The sequence below is a fragment of the Equus asinus genome, chromosome 2 (assembly GCF_041296235.1).
Source record: "Equus asinus isolate D_3611 breed Donkey chromosome 2, EquAss-T2T_v2, whole genome shotgun sequence".
NCBI classification, from domain to species: domain Eukaryota; kingdom Metazoa; phylum Chordata; class Mammalia; order Perissodactyla; family Equidae; genus Equus; species Equus asinus.
Genome location: NC_091791.1, coordinates 11,825,038 through 11,837,941, shown reverse-complemented (window position 1 = coordinate 11,837,941; position 12,904 = coordinate 11,825,038). Strand labels below are relative to the sequence as shown.

Genomic DNA, 12,904 nt, shown 5'->3' with positions numbered 1-12,904 from the left:
ACATCATTACTAACCAAAGTCCATAGTTCCATTAGGATTCGGTCTTTGTGTCGTACATTCTATGCGTTTTGACAAATGTATGACGTGTACTCACCATTACAGTATCATACAGAATGGTTTCACTGCCCTAAAAATCTCCTTGCCACATCTATTTACTTTTTTAAATAAGGAAGAATATACACCACCAAAAGGTCCAACAATATGAGAATGTTTACATAAATTATGACATATTCAACTCAAATGAAATATTATGCAACCGTTAAAAATTATGTTCCTGGGGCTGGCCGGTGGCATAGTGGTTAGGTTTATGTGTTCCCCTTCAGCAGCCCAGAGTTCAGAGGTTCGGATCCTGGGCACAGACCTAGCACTTCTCATCAGGCCACACTGTGGCAGCATCCCACATAAAGTAGAGGAAGACTGGGACAGTTGTTAGCTCAGGGCCAATCTTCCTCACAAAACGAAAAAAAAAAGTTCCTTTAAAATTAATGACTTGTGGGAAATGTCCATGATATATTACTAAGCAAAAAAAGGTATACAAACTGTATTTGTAATATCATCCCAACTTTGCAAAAGAATAATTATATATGCTCATAAGAAAAAAATACTCCAAAGGGAGGAAAAGACTGAAGACTTTACAGCAAAACGCCTAGAAGCTCTGTGAGAAGCAGAGATGAGGTTCTAGGGTTAGGAACACAGCCTCTGGCGCTAGCCAGCCCTGGGCAGAATCTTGGCTCAGCCACCTGACAGCTGTGTGGTCTTGGGAATGTTACTTTGTTTTCTTTTTTGTGTTTATGAAATTTTCTGAAGTAAGTACGTATTGCTTTTAAAATGAGAAAAGAAGTAAAAAGAGGAAGTGACAGAGGAGCAAGAGTAGAGACAACGGAGCAATAAAGGTTGCAGGTGGCAAAATTCCCCACCCAAAGTGGCTGAAGCAAAAAAGGGAAGTTGTTGACCCACAGAACTGGAAAGTCCGTAGGAGGGCTGGCTTGAGGCGGGGCTCAAATGCTGACCCTCAGACCCCATTCCTCTGTCTCTCAGCTCACTACTGAGCTCTTCCTAGGCCGTGGACTTCCTCTTGCAGCAGCCCCAGACCTCACATGGTTCCCACATGCCTCTCACTTCACAGCCAGTGAGAGTATCCTGGAATTCCCAATGAAAATCTCGTCTCATCTCATTGGCTCTGAGTCACATGCCCATCTCTCAACCAATCAGAGCAGTCAGGGAAAATACAGTGGGCTGATTGGTTTAAGCCTGGATCAGTCAGCCTCCTGAATCAGAGATGGAGTCCACTTCTCCGTGGGGACTGATAGCAAGTGAAGGGGGTGATTCTCTAATGGGAAATACTGGGTGGCAATAAACAAAAGATGCTCTTTGTCTCTGAAAGGAGGTGGCTATACAACTCTGCCAGCTGTTTCCGGTGTATCTCTGTAACATCCCTGTTCCTCCTACAGCACAGTTTTGGGGGTCTTTGTATGCTTACAGTAGAGATAGCTGTATTGGTTGGTTTATCCTGAAGGAAGACTGAGCCAGGCGGTGAACAACTGGTTCTCAGGACGCTGGACCACAGGTTTATTGCTAATATCCTTCAGTTTGTGCTTTCGGCATTTCACATAAAAAGGATTTCATTAAATGCCCTTTCTGAACTGTCCAAGGCTATTAATTGGGAGGCAAAGAGAAGGACCCCTGAGGCAGGGATCAGGACATGGGGGACTCTTCAGTGCATTGTAACTCAAACACAGCATCTTGGATGTCTTTTATGACCTCCCCAAGACGACAAAAGACTGGTATAACAATACTCTTGCCAATTTGCTGAAAAGTTTATCGTTCTTAATTTCACAGCTGGAGCTCCTCACCCCAATTCAATATCCTTGAGCTAAACAGAGTCCTCATTTTATGGCTGTTATGAAACTGTATTCTTGGAGCAGTGACAAACTCTGACTCCTCTAAAATCGTGGCCAGTTGAACCCACTTGTGTCTCTGGGATTGGCAATAAAAACAGGTTGGATGTTAAGCAGATGCACCTGCTGCTCAGGCATCTCTCAGGTGCCAAAAGATAGACTGATTGTGTGGACCAGGCTCCAAGAACTGGGAGGGAAGGAATGGAATGGAATTCCCTTGGGAAGTTGGGGCCTCAGGGAGTATGGATCAAATAAACCTCTCTTCTGAGAAGGCTGCCCTTCCACATGACAGTGAGATGATCCAGTTTCCTTGGGCCATGACTATGGAGAGACCTTTAGCCCCACCTTAGTAACACATGAAAAAGTATATAATTCTGGCAGGAACCCATAAAGAATAAGGTACTAGACCAGGCCATATGCACCTTGTCATTTCCTTAATAAAATGGGATTTCATTACCTTGGCAATGTCTTCCTTTTTATCTTGCCTGCTGCCTCTTTTTCTGTTTCCCAGATTTGCAGTGGGTTGCCCTGTTACTAGAAAAGAGACAGTTTTTCAAAGAAAAATACTACATTACTATTACTAACGTCACTGTTTATATTGTATCTTTGCTGTGCTAGTCACTGTGCTGAGGGCATTCAGTACATTTCCTCGAATCCTCACAACAACTCTCTATAGTGGCCTTCCTAATTAACATTTTTAAACAGGAGGAAATTAAAGTTCTGTCTTGTAGAGTAACTTGCCCAAAGTCACACAACTCTACTGATCAAACTGGGGTTTTGAAACTAAACCTGCCAATGCTAATACCGTGTTTCTCCCCTCAGTATCAATAGCTGACAAAAATGTATTTCCTTCAAATTGGTTTTGGCAAAATTTAGTCTGATTCCATTTTAATCTCTGCTTTCTGTATCTAGCTGCCTCAGTGGCATTACAAATGTCATCCTTGAGGTAACTGGTCATCTAGGGAATCCAGTCTTCTCAATGCATAACCATTCCACAGCAGCCTTCCAGAATCTTCCATGGGGGTCTTTGCCCTGAGGCCTTGGCAAAGCCACCTAAGAACAAGATCTTCCCCTCCCTCCACCAGGGCCTCTCTGTCCCACCTTTGTCCGGCCTCTTTCTTGGCTCAGCAGTGCTCATGACGGGAACAAGACAGGCCTGTGGCCTGACCGCGTTGTTTGCACTTATCGGATGTGAAATGCTAATAATTGCTTTGCAATTTTACATTTTGATGCAAGTACAGGGTTGGAACCAGCTGTTTAAAAACCAAATAGTTTTAAAACCCATTGTGAAGTGATGATCTCTTACAGGAAACTGGTTGGGTTTCTGCCCTTGGAGGGGATGCTGGTGGGTTCCCATGAGCCAAGCTCCACCTAATAAGCCAAACAGAGGCTGGCTGGGGGGCAGCGGCTGTGGATGTGCTGTGACAGCCACAACTGTTTGTAAATATTCAAGAGGAAAGAGGTTGGATTTTCCATTCTTCAACCACTGAGAAAAAGAAAGAAAAGAAACCACTTCCTGTCAGCGAAGTCCTGTGATTCTAACTTCGTTAACTTCGCTCACCCTTGAAAAATGCTTTTCCAGAACCATTTCTAAAGGCTGTACCCAGGGTTTGGAAATGGCGTTTGAAATTGTTGCCTCCAGGGAAAAACTCATGAAACCACCAATTACTCTGAGGACTCTTTTTGGCTCTGTCTCTTCTTTGTACATTGGGCACATTCTAACACTCCTATGCCCTCATTTGCATCCTGCAAGAGGTGAAGTGTGGACTCTGGTCTGTCACCTCACTCCTAGGAAACTCCTAGAAAAAGAGCCTGATTAAAAATGACAACTTTCCCACAGTGATCGAGTTTTTCAAATTCATTCAGTGACTGATTCATTTATTCAAACAACAAGTTTTGGAGTCCCTACTATGTGGCAAATGCTGCCACAGGTTCCGGGGACTTGAAGATATAAGATCCATTACCTATCTTCAAGCCACAGGCCAGAGCAGAGGAGGCAGAGAAGGAAAGAACTTGAAGCCCCCGTGGTGAGGCTTATAATGCTGAGGACACCGGGGGACCAGCCTGGGGGTGGCGGGCATGGGAAAGTGAAAGAAATGATCACCAAAAATGGCTTGTTGGAAGAGGTCGCCCCAATCTGAATTCTGAAGAACATAAAAGAGTTTGCAAAATGTTTAAGACAGGAGTAATCTGCACAAAGGTGCAGGAGTGAGAAGGGAGATGCATTATGGGGGCTGCAGCCTGCATGTAAGGGGACAGAGGGAGGAGGGAAGACTGGGGAGCAAGGCGTAGGCCAGTCACAATGCTGCCTTCTGTCATCATTGTCCCTGTGCTAAGTCACTCATCTTTGGTCCATGGGAGCATCTCAGCACGGCAAGTCTTCCGCATGTGGGCCTCCTTGCAGTCATGCGGCCCAATGTCCACAGTAATTCATCCAGATCTACAGCACTGGTTGGGTGTGGGGTTAGGATAGCCTCCTGGTCCACCCGTCTTGTCTGCATTCACAGCACAGAGAAAGGTCGGGCCAACCAGTGCCTCTGCCTGTCCTCAGGAGGCCTTCCCTGGGCTGGTAGCAGTGCCCCTTAGACACCTCTCCTTTTTCTTTTGCCTCCAGAACTTCTTCCCTTTAACTCTTCTGCTCCGACAATGTCCTCACCTCCCTTCTTATTCTGACCACTCTCTTCCCCCCATCACCCACAAAAACAGTCAGGAAATGGCTTGTCCTGTTGGTACTCACAGCCTCCTGGGCTCAGAGGTGAGTGAAAGCCCTTCTCTTCTCAGCCAGGTGAAGCGAGGGGGGAGCTTCAGGTCTGAATGCTGTCTGAGGATGATCGTCTATTCCTGGGTCCACTTTACTTGATTTTTCCTCTGGTGGTCCTCACTACCTTTGAAAAAGAAATTCACACCTCTTACACCAGGAACATGAGGTTTCCACCAAAAGACTCTGTCGAATCTATTAGTGAGAGTCAGACTCCTCTCTGATTGGGTAACTCTGAACTTACTGAACCAGAAATGGATGCATCCTTCTGCTCGCCTTCATTTTCTTTACAAAGCCGGCCTTCTGTTCATTCACACTAACAGAAGTCTTCAGTTACTTTTCCCTAATTCCTCCTGCTTGGAAGGTAGAAGGACTGACCTGCTTCCAAACAATATTAGTAGTTCCAAGAGGTTCCATGCATTAACACCTACTGGGTTTAACCGCTGGGCTCAACTTGACACACATTATTCATGGCCTAGCATATGCCACGCCCCCAACGATTGTTCCTTATTTTCTCAATGAATGAGTAAATGAATCAATGATCCCTGACACTCCTAATTAACCTGTAAGTTAGGTCTGGTTGTTTCCACTTTATAAATGAGAAGGCTAAGGCTCAGAAAGGTTGAGCTGCCCAGGGTCATTTGGGTGATAAACGGGAGATTTTGGTTTCTAACACAGGTCTCTCTGGCCCCTCAGTTCATGCTCTTCCAGAAAACCAGGAAGATGTCCACCTGTTGCCCCACTATACACAGTTCATGTCAATAATGAGTAAGCCTTTGCATGGACACCTTTTGTGATAGTGTTAGGTAATGAGGCTGTGGATTTGGGTAATTTTTCGTGACCCAATTTATCACTTCTCAGTTGCCTCCCTCCATAGAGTTGTCTCCTCTGTCCATACCCAGTGCAGCACTCCATTCATTCGTTCATTCCTTCACTCATTCCACAGACATACTGGAAATGTCTACTATACCCTGGATGCTAGAAATACAAAGATAACTCCAACAGCTCCCACCTTCAAGCATCCTAGAAATCATCACAGTGTATTAGTCGTCTATGTGACTATCTTAAGGTCAAAGACAGAGTCTTGTGAGCATTCTTGTTTCAGCTCCTGACAAAAGACCTGGCAGATGAGACGCCCTCAGTAAACGTTGGTTGAATTGGATTGATATGGTGTCTAGTGTAAAGATGGGTGCTATATAGAAAGCTGTGTTCCATGGGTCACACTATGCTTTGGGGGGCATGGGTATTAATGAATTCTTTCAGATCATTGAGCTGTAATTTAACAAATCACACAATTGCCTTAATATAGAGAATTGCTAGAGGGGTTAGATTCATTTTCTTCCCTCACATTAAGAAGCAATTGTGGTCATTCCTTATGCAACATGCCGGTAAGCACTCATTTAACTTTTTCCCTCATTCTTTTTTTAAACTAGATTACATAAAATATGGTACAAAATTTTAAAAATCACAAAAGAAGGTAAAATTAAAAGTAAGTCTCGACCCCTGGCCCCAGCCACCCAGCTCTCATCCTTAGAATGAGCAGCTGTCCTCAGTTCTCTATACTCAAGAAAATACTTCCAGAGATAGGCTGTGCATACGCAAGCACATACTGTGGGCTTATGGGTATATGAACATCCACTGGCCCCCCACAGACGATGGTGTATTGCATCCACTGTTCTACACTGGGCTTTGTTCATCTGATGCTAACTCTTAGAGACTTTCTTCATGTTATCACGTCGATGATATCCTCATTTTTAAATGGCTGCTTATTGTTCTGTTATATGGTTTGTACAAATATTTTAACTGGTCCCCCACCAAGGCATATGTCGGCTGTTTCCAAACGTTTGTTTGGTTACAAAGCCACAGCGAATATCCAACACATATCTCATTTTGCGCATCTACCCTGTAGCTGTAAGATAAACTCCTAAAAGTGAAATTTAAATGCATTAATTTCACTTTTTAAATTTAAATTTAAAATTTATTAATTTGGGAGCGGTCCCCGTGGCCAAGTGGTTAAGTTCGTGCACTCTGCTTCGGGGGCCCTGGGTTTCGCTGGTTCGAATTCTGGGCGCGGACATGGCACCGCTCATCAGGCCATGCTGAGGCAGTGTCCCACATGCCACAACTAGAAGGACCCACAACTAGAATATACAACTATGTACTGAGGGGATTTGGGGAGTAAAAAGCAGGAAAAAAAAAAAGATTGGCAACAGGTGTTAAAGATTGATGCCAATCTTTAAAAAAAATGTATTAATTTTAATAAGTGAAATGAAATCACTTCCTAGAAGGGAAGTTCTAGAAGGGCTGGGCCAAAGGATAAATGCATTTTCAGATAGATATTGTCACGTTGCTCTTCGTAAAGGTTGTGCCAATTTGCACTCCTGCTCTCAAGATGGGTTACCAAACGTTTTGATCTTTGCTAATCTCATTGTTATTTTAATGTTCATTTCTCTTATTATGAGATCTTATTTATTTTTCAATAATCCAGTTTACAGTTAAACCATAGTTCTCACAATGTCAAAGGCACTACAACCACAAGCTTGGTGTTCATCCTGAATGCTGTTCATCTGAAACTAAAAAGACAGTTAGTTTTATTAATTATGTTTTCGTATCACTACTCACCCCAAAATGAATTTGAGTTTAATTTAAAATTACAAACAATAAGACAGAGAGAGGTTTTTTAATCCAAAGAAGGGAAAATAAAGGCAAAATGGTAAGATGAAAAAAGAGGGGAGTTTAGTATAACAAAATGCATATCTTCAGGTCCAAAAATTTACTTTTGGACCATATCTTGGCCCTGAGCTTCCTGGAGGAAGGCGAAAAGGAAAGCGTAATCAGTTAACATGTGCACATTATTCATAAGGAAAGAGAGAACTTAAGCAAATCAAGTTTTTGGATTTTAAATCTAAGGGAAATTCACATGGTTCATCACAAAAGGGACTCTAGATAGTGTAACAGATAATGTCCTCAACGAGACTCCTAAAACAAAAAGTAAATGTTTGGGATGACAGAGCTATTAGTTTGTCGGCTCAGAGTGCTTTCCTCGGGCCCTGTGTCTGGTAAGAGCATCCCCTTTCCTCTGGGCACCAACTCCCTGACTCTCCACGGTCCTGGTGGGCATCCCTGAGCATGCCTCATCCTCCCACTGTGAATGCTGCTGTGCAACAAACCACACCATAAGAGCATCGCTTTAGCTCATGGGTCTGCGGGTTGACGGTTTAGTCTGGGCTCAGCCAAGCAGTACTTCTGGTCTTGGCTGGGTTCTCTCACAAGCCTGACTGTTGCAGGGGCCACTGGGGCATCTTGGCTCTGCTCCACAGGTCTCTCAGCCTTCAGCATGCTGGTCCGGCATGTTCTCATGGCACAACAGAACCCCAGGAGTGGAAGCAAGAAATGCACAAATGCTCCGCATGCATCACATCTATTAATATCCCATTGACCAAAGCCATCACATGGCCAAACTCAGATTCAAGGGATGGCGAAGCAGACTCCTTGTGGGAACAACCGCTAAGTCACATGGAAAAGGATGTGGATATACGGAAGGGTGTGGAATTAGGGCCCTCAGTGCTGCAATCTACCGCACCAGGCAAGTGACCTGGGCTTGGCCAGACACTGGGCAAACCTAGGTGGTCCTCACCGAGTGCAGCAAAAGGGCCCATCAGGGGCCTTTCCTGTACTGACACATAACTCCTGGGAGGAGGAAGCTCACATTTCCACTGGCTGGCTCAGCTGAGGCTTCCAGCAGCACATTCCCCATTGCTTCGAGAGAGCCTACTTGCTGCAGAAGGCGATGAGGCCAGCATTCAAAGAGAAGCAGAACCGAGAGTGGATAAGACACATGCAGCTAGAAAGAAGCAGATGGTGTGAAGGCCCTGAAGCTCTTCCTTTGTGTCTGTATTTCACTCCAGTATGCAAACTAGTCCCCCGAGCCAATCCGGTTTCCCATTTGCTGTATCAGATGGTGCTCAAGAGCATGGATACTGGAGCCAGTCTGCCTGGGCTCAAATCCCAGCTCTACCACGGGAGAACTGTGTGACTTAGAGGCAAGTTGCTTCATTCCTTTGTGCCTCAGCTTCTTCATCTCTAAAATGGGGATAATGATAGTCTTACCTGCCAGAGCTGTTGTAAGATTGAATGTATTAATATATGAAGGGACTTGGGACAGTGCCTGCCACCTAAATATGTGCTGGTTATTTTTTGTTGAGGTTAGTTTGCATTGCATTTCTGTCACTTGCAATGGAAAGACTCCTGGTCAACAGAGTGACTTTCATGGGTGGCATCTCAGTTGGATTTGATGGAAAGACGATACCTCACATAGTAGCAGAGCCCCTAACCTCACCCAAAGCCATTGACCTGCCTTCCAACTGCCAAATCTACCAACCAAGAAGAAACAAACTGAACACTATCAGCTCGGATTAGTCTAATCTGTGACTGGCCCTGTGAGGGGGTCATCTGTAGAGTCATCGTAATTAGAGGACTTGGTACAAGAAGACAATGTTCATGGTATCAGTTCCCCCCTTTCCACATGTGGGTGAGGTTTGTCTGGGCCCAGGACTCAGTGGGCTGAGCCAGATTCCTGCGTGAGCTCGTGGACTGCAGTGTGGATAATTGGCTTCTAGATTTTTTGTGTGTAGCAGCCACCACGCCGCATGCAGCCAATACTGGCCCCCTCCAGGGAAACACAAGACTGCTAATGGCCTGGCCTTGCAGAGCCTGCAGCTCCATCAGGCCCCTGTGCAGCCCGGCTGGAGCCCCCTCTCCCTCCAGGTCTGCCATCCGGCTGTCTGCTCACAGAACAACAGTTTACAGTTTGGCTGGCTACAGCCTGCCTCCACATGGGGAATAAAGCCGAGCATTGTGTTGGGCTTGCAACATCTTTCCCTTCCCAGAGTTCCTGATGTGTTTGTTACCCTGGATCCGCACTGAATGTTCTCTTTGTCGCGGGCCTTCGCGTGCTGAGGTGGGTTTGCCTTCTCTGTGGCAGTCCTGGGTTAAATAAATACATTAAGGCAACATACACGGCTTGACACTGGAGCCAGCCCCAATAACTCAAATAACTCATGTGGCAAAAGACGGGGCTGCTGCGGTTTTGAATTCATTTAAAGATGGATTTCTTTGTTCAGTTCCTTTGCGGGAGGACGGCATAAACCGGGCAGGGGCAGCCACGCTCCGATTCAGCTGGCCATTTTTCTCCAGCAAGACTGTTTGAGAGTTTCTAAATCCTGTGCAGATGAACACAGAACATGACCTTCAGCCAGTTGCAGGATACCGTGCTGACATCACCACATAAATATACACTCCAAAGAAAGCCGTGATTAAGCTCAGGGCTGATTTTTGTCACTTTTCCAGTGCACAGGCAGACTGCTTGTTCGTCATGCACCTTCACAAAACTCATAATATTTAGAAATGTGCTGTGTTAGCCCCAGAGGCTTAAATAAACTAAAGCCTGTGAATGTTTTAATGTAACGAATTACCTTCACATGTGAAATTATGACTCTATATGATACTCAATACTGCCAACATTGTCTACACTCTGCTCTTCTGGGGCCATACGTACATTTCTCCTTCTGAAATATCTGTTTCAGACAGTCTTTTAAGAGGAAAACAAAAGGTTTCTATTTCAATACCACTGCATATGTCCAAGACACTAAAGAATGAATGAAATTGTACATTTTTTAAAACTCCAGAGTCTCTACTCGAGGAGTTTGTGCTTGAAGGCCAATGGAAGGATGAGTGGGAGGGCGCAGCCATTGTAATCCGTAAAATCAGTAAATTTCATTTTCTTTTAAAAGCAGAGACAAAAGATTTGTTTTCTAAGTGTATAAGAGATTCTCAACCAGAGGCAATTTTGCTCCCTCCAGGGACACTTAGCAATGTCAGAGATAGTTTTGGTTGTCACAGCTGCGGGGGGGAGGGTGTGCAGAGTGCTACTGGCATCTAGTGGGTAGAAATCAGGATGCTGCTGAGCATCCTGCCATGCACAGGACAGCCCCCTCAACAAAGAAGCGTCTGTTCCAAAACACCAGCAGTGCCACAGCTGAGAGCCCTTGAAGTATAGAACATCTGAGAGTTGGACCGCGTCACTAGTGTGTTCCAATAGGTTGGGTGATCACAAACTTAAGACGCTTTCGTAAGCACTAATCTTACCTTCCAGCAAATTCACTGGGTGCTACATATTGTTTCAAAATTCCCATTCCCCACTTTTCTCAAGCACAATGCCATAAAATGCCCTTTGGTAGACTTGCCTGGCTCAAAATTCAAGGAGCAAAAGGAGATCCTCAAATCTTTTTTTAACTTTTTATTTTGAAAATTTTAAAGTCACATAGATGTTTCTAAAACAGTAGAGTGTGCCCATCACCCAGCTTCCCCCGATGACATCTTGCATAGCTATAGTACAATATCAAACCAGGAAACTGACTTTGGTACAATATTGTTAAATGACAGTCTTATTTGGATTTTACTGGTTTGCTCAAGTTTTAAATAATAAAACACTTAAAAATGTATTCCCCTCAAATAATCAACTTCATTCCTCTAGAAGTACTTTCTATGGAAAGCAAAACAATAATGATGTTTCTGCTTCTAAGTGATCCTCATTGCCAAGGATGCCAGGAAAGGAAGTTACAGGTAGAAATAATCAGCTTCTAATGTTATTAACCAACCTCCACCCTTTTCAAAGCTAAGACTCAAATGATACTTCCTTGCTTTTAGTGCCTTCTACTGTTGTTGAATTTGTCAGTTTACAAATTCCCCCAAATTTAAGTATTAAACCTTATGACAAAATATAACTACTTTCTCAACCTTCATGCCCCTGGCGAGGTGTGAACACTGCAGCCACCGGGAAGCATTCTCCAGGGCTTCCTGCAAGACACACACACACCCACACACATTTTTAAGAGTCTTTTACAAATAAAAATAAAAGGAGAACACGTGCCCCAGGCCTACTGGAGGGAAGGCACTGTCTTTATCCCTATTGTTTCACAGCTGCCGTGACCTTCAGACGTCGTAAGCGATGGGCATAAGATACTGAATGCTGCCTTCAGCCTCAGCTTCCTTCAAGAGCTTCAGAGAAGAGGCTGTATGGGGGGCCAGGCCCCAGGTGAAGTTCGTTAAGTTATTCTAGCCACAAAATAAAAAAATAGAAGATGAAAAGATGGCCAAAAAGGTCCTGGCAGATGGGGCTTCTGCACAGACTTTTAGACCGCTGGGAAGACCAATGTCCAGTGGGAGAGAAAGCTCCAGACAATGAGTCAGAACTGAGTTTAAATGTTGGCTCTGCCACTTTCTGGCTGTGCAGCTGCAATGAACGAAATGTTTGTGCCCCAGCCTGGCAAGTTCATGTGTTGAAATCCTAACCCCTCAATGTGATGGCATTAGGAGGTGGGGCCTTAGGGAGGTGATTAGGTCATGAGGGTAAAGCCCTCATGAGTGGGATTAGTGCTCCTATAAAAGAGATCCCAGAGAGCTCTCTTGCTCTCTCTGCCATGTGAGGACACAAAAAGTCAGCTGTCTGCAACCCGGAAGAGCGCTCTCACCAGAACCTGACCATGCTGGCACCCAGATCTCAGACCTCCAGCCTCCAGAACTGAGAGAAATAAATGTCTGTTGTTTCTTAGCCACCCAATTTTAGGAGTGCGAACTAAGACAGAGGTCCTGAGCTTCAGTTTCCTTATCAGTAAAATGATGATATCACTACCAATCCTGCTAGACACAGAAGGTGGCTGAGGAGGTCACTGACATGCTTGATGCGAAGATACCCTTTATAGGAAGAGAAATAAACACAGAGTGTATGCTCACACAGCGAAAGTGAATAGGGCTACAGCACACACATCGACATGGACGAATCCCACAAATGTAATACTGAGTGAAAAGAGTTACAAAAGAATACATGAAGCGTGATATACCATTCATGCAAACCTGCCAAACTATCCTATATACCTAGCTTAAGACCACACGCTGCCGCAGTGGAAGTATGATGCAAATGCATGGGAATTAGAAGCGTCCAGTTTAGGGGAGGTGTTACCCCTGGGGATAAGGGAGGACGGGGAGGCCCCTGAGTCTAACTGTGCTGACAATAGTTATTTCTTAAGCTTGGCGGGAAGCTGAGTGACTATTCCTTCCATTATTCTTGATACATTTTTCTACGTCTTTAATATTTAAAACTGCTCAAGATTTAAAAAAAGCTTTCTATCATTGTCAAAAGAGGCCTTAAGTGTGGAGTACCCTGGGGCTGGTCTGAATGGGGTTCCAT

The 12,904-nt window shown here is 44.6% G+C and overlaps 1 long non-coding RNA gene across 8 annotated transcripts in view; it reads right to left on the bottom strand.

Moving 5' to 3' along the window:
- LOC123283302 (uncharacterized) overlaps window positions 1-12,904 on the bottom strand; it is a 203,439-nt gene that overhangs the window by 32,913 nt on the left and 157,622 nt on the right. For 6 of the 8 annotated variants that reach the window (XR_011493498.1, XR_011493491.1, XR_011493493.1 and 3 more), the window contains exons 3-4: window positions 4,636-4,779; window positions 2,356-2,432 (exon numbers count right to left, since the gene is read on the bottom strand). This is a non-coding gene — a long non-coding RNA (uncharacterized lncRNA). Of the gene's footprint in view, window positions 1-2,355; window positions 2,433-4,635; window positions 4,784-12,904 lie in introns of all 8 variants that reach the window. The other 2 variants (XR_011493496.1, XR_011493492.1) reach the window with 1 other exon arrangement.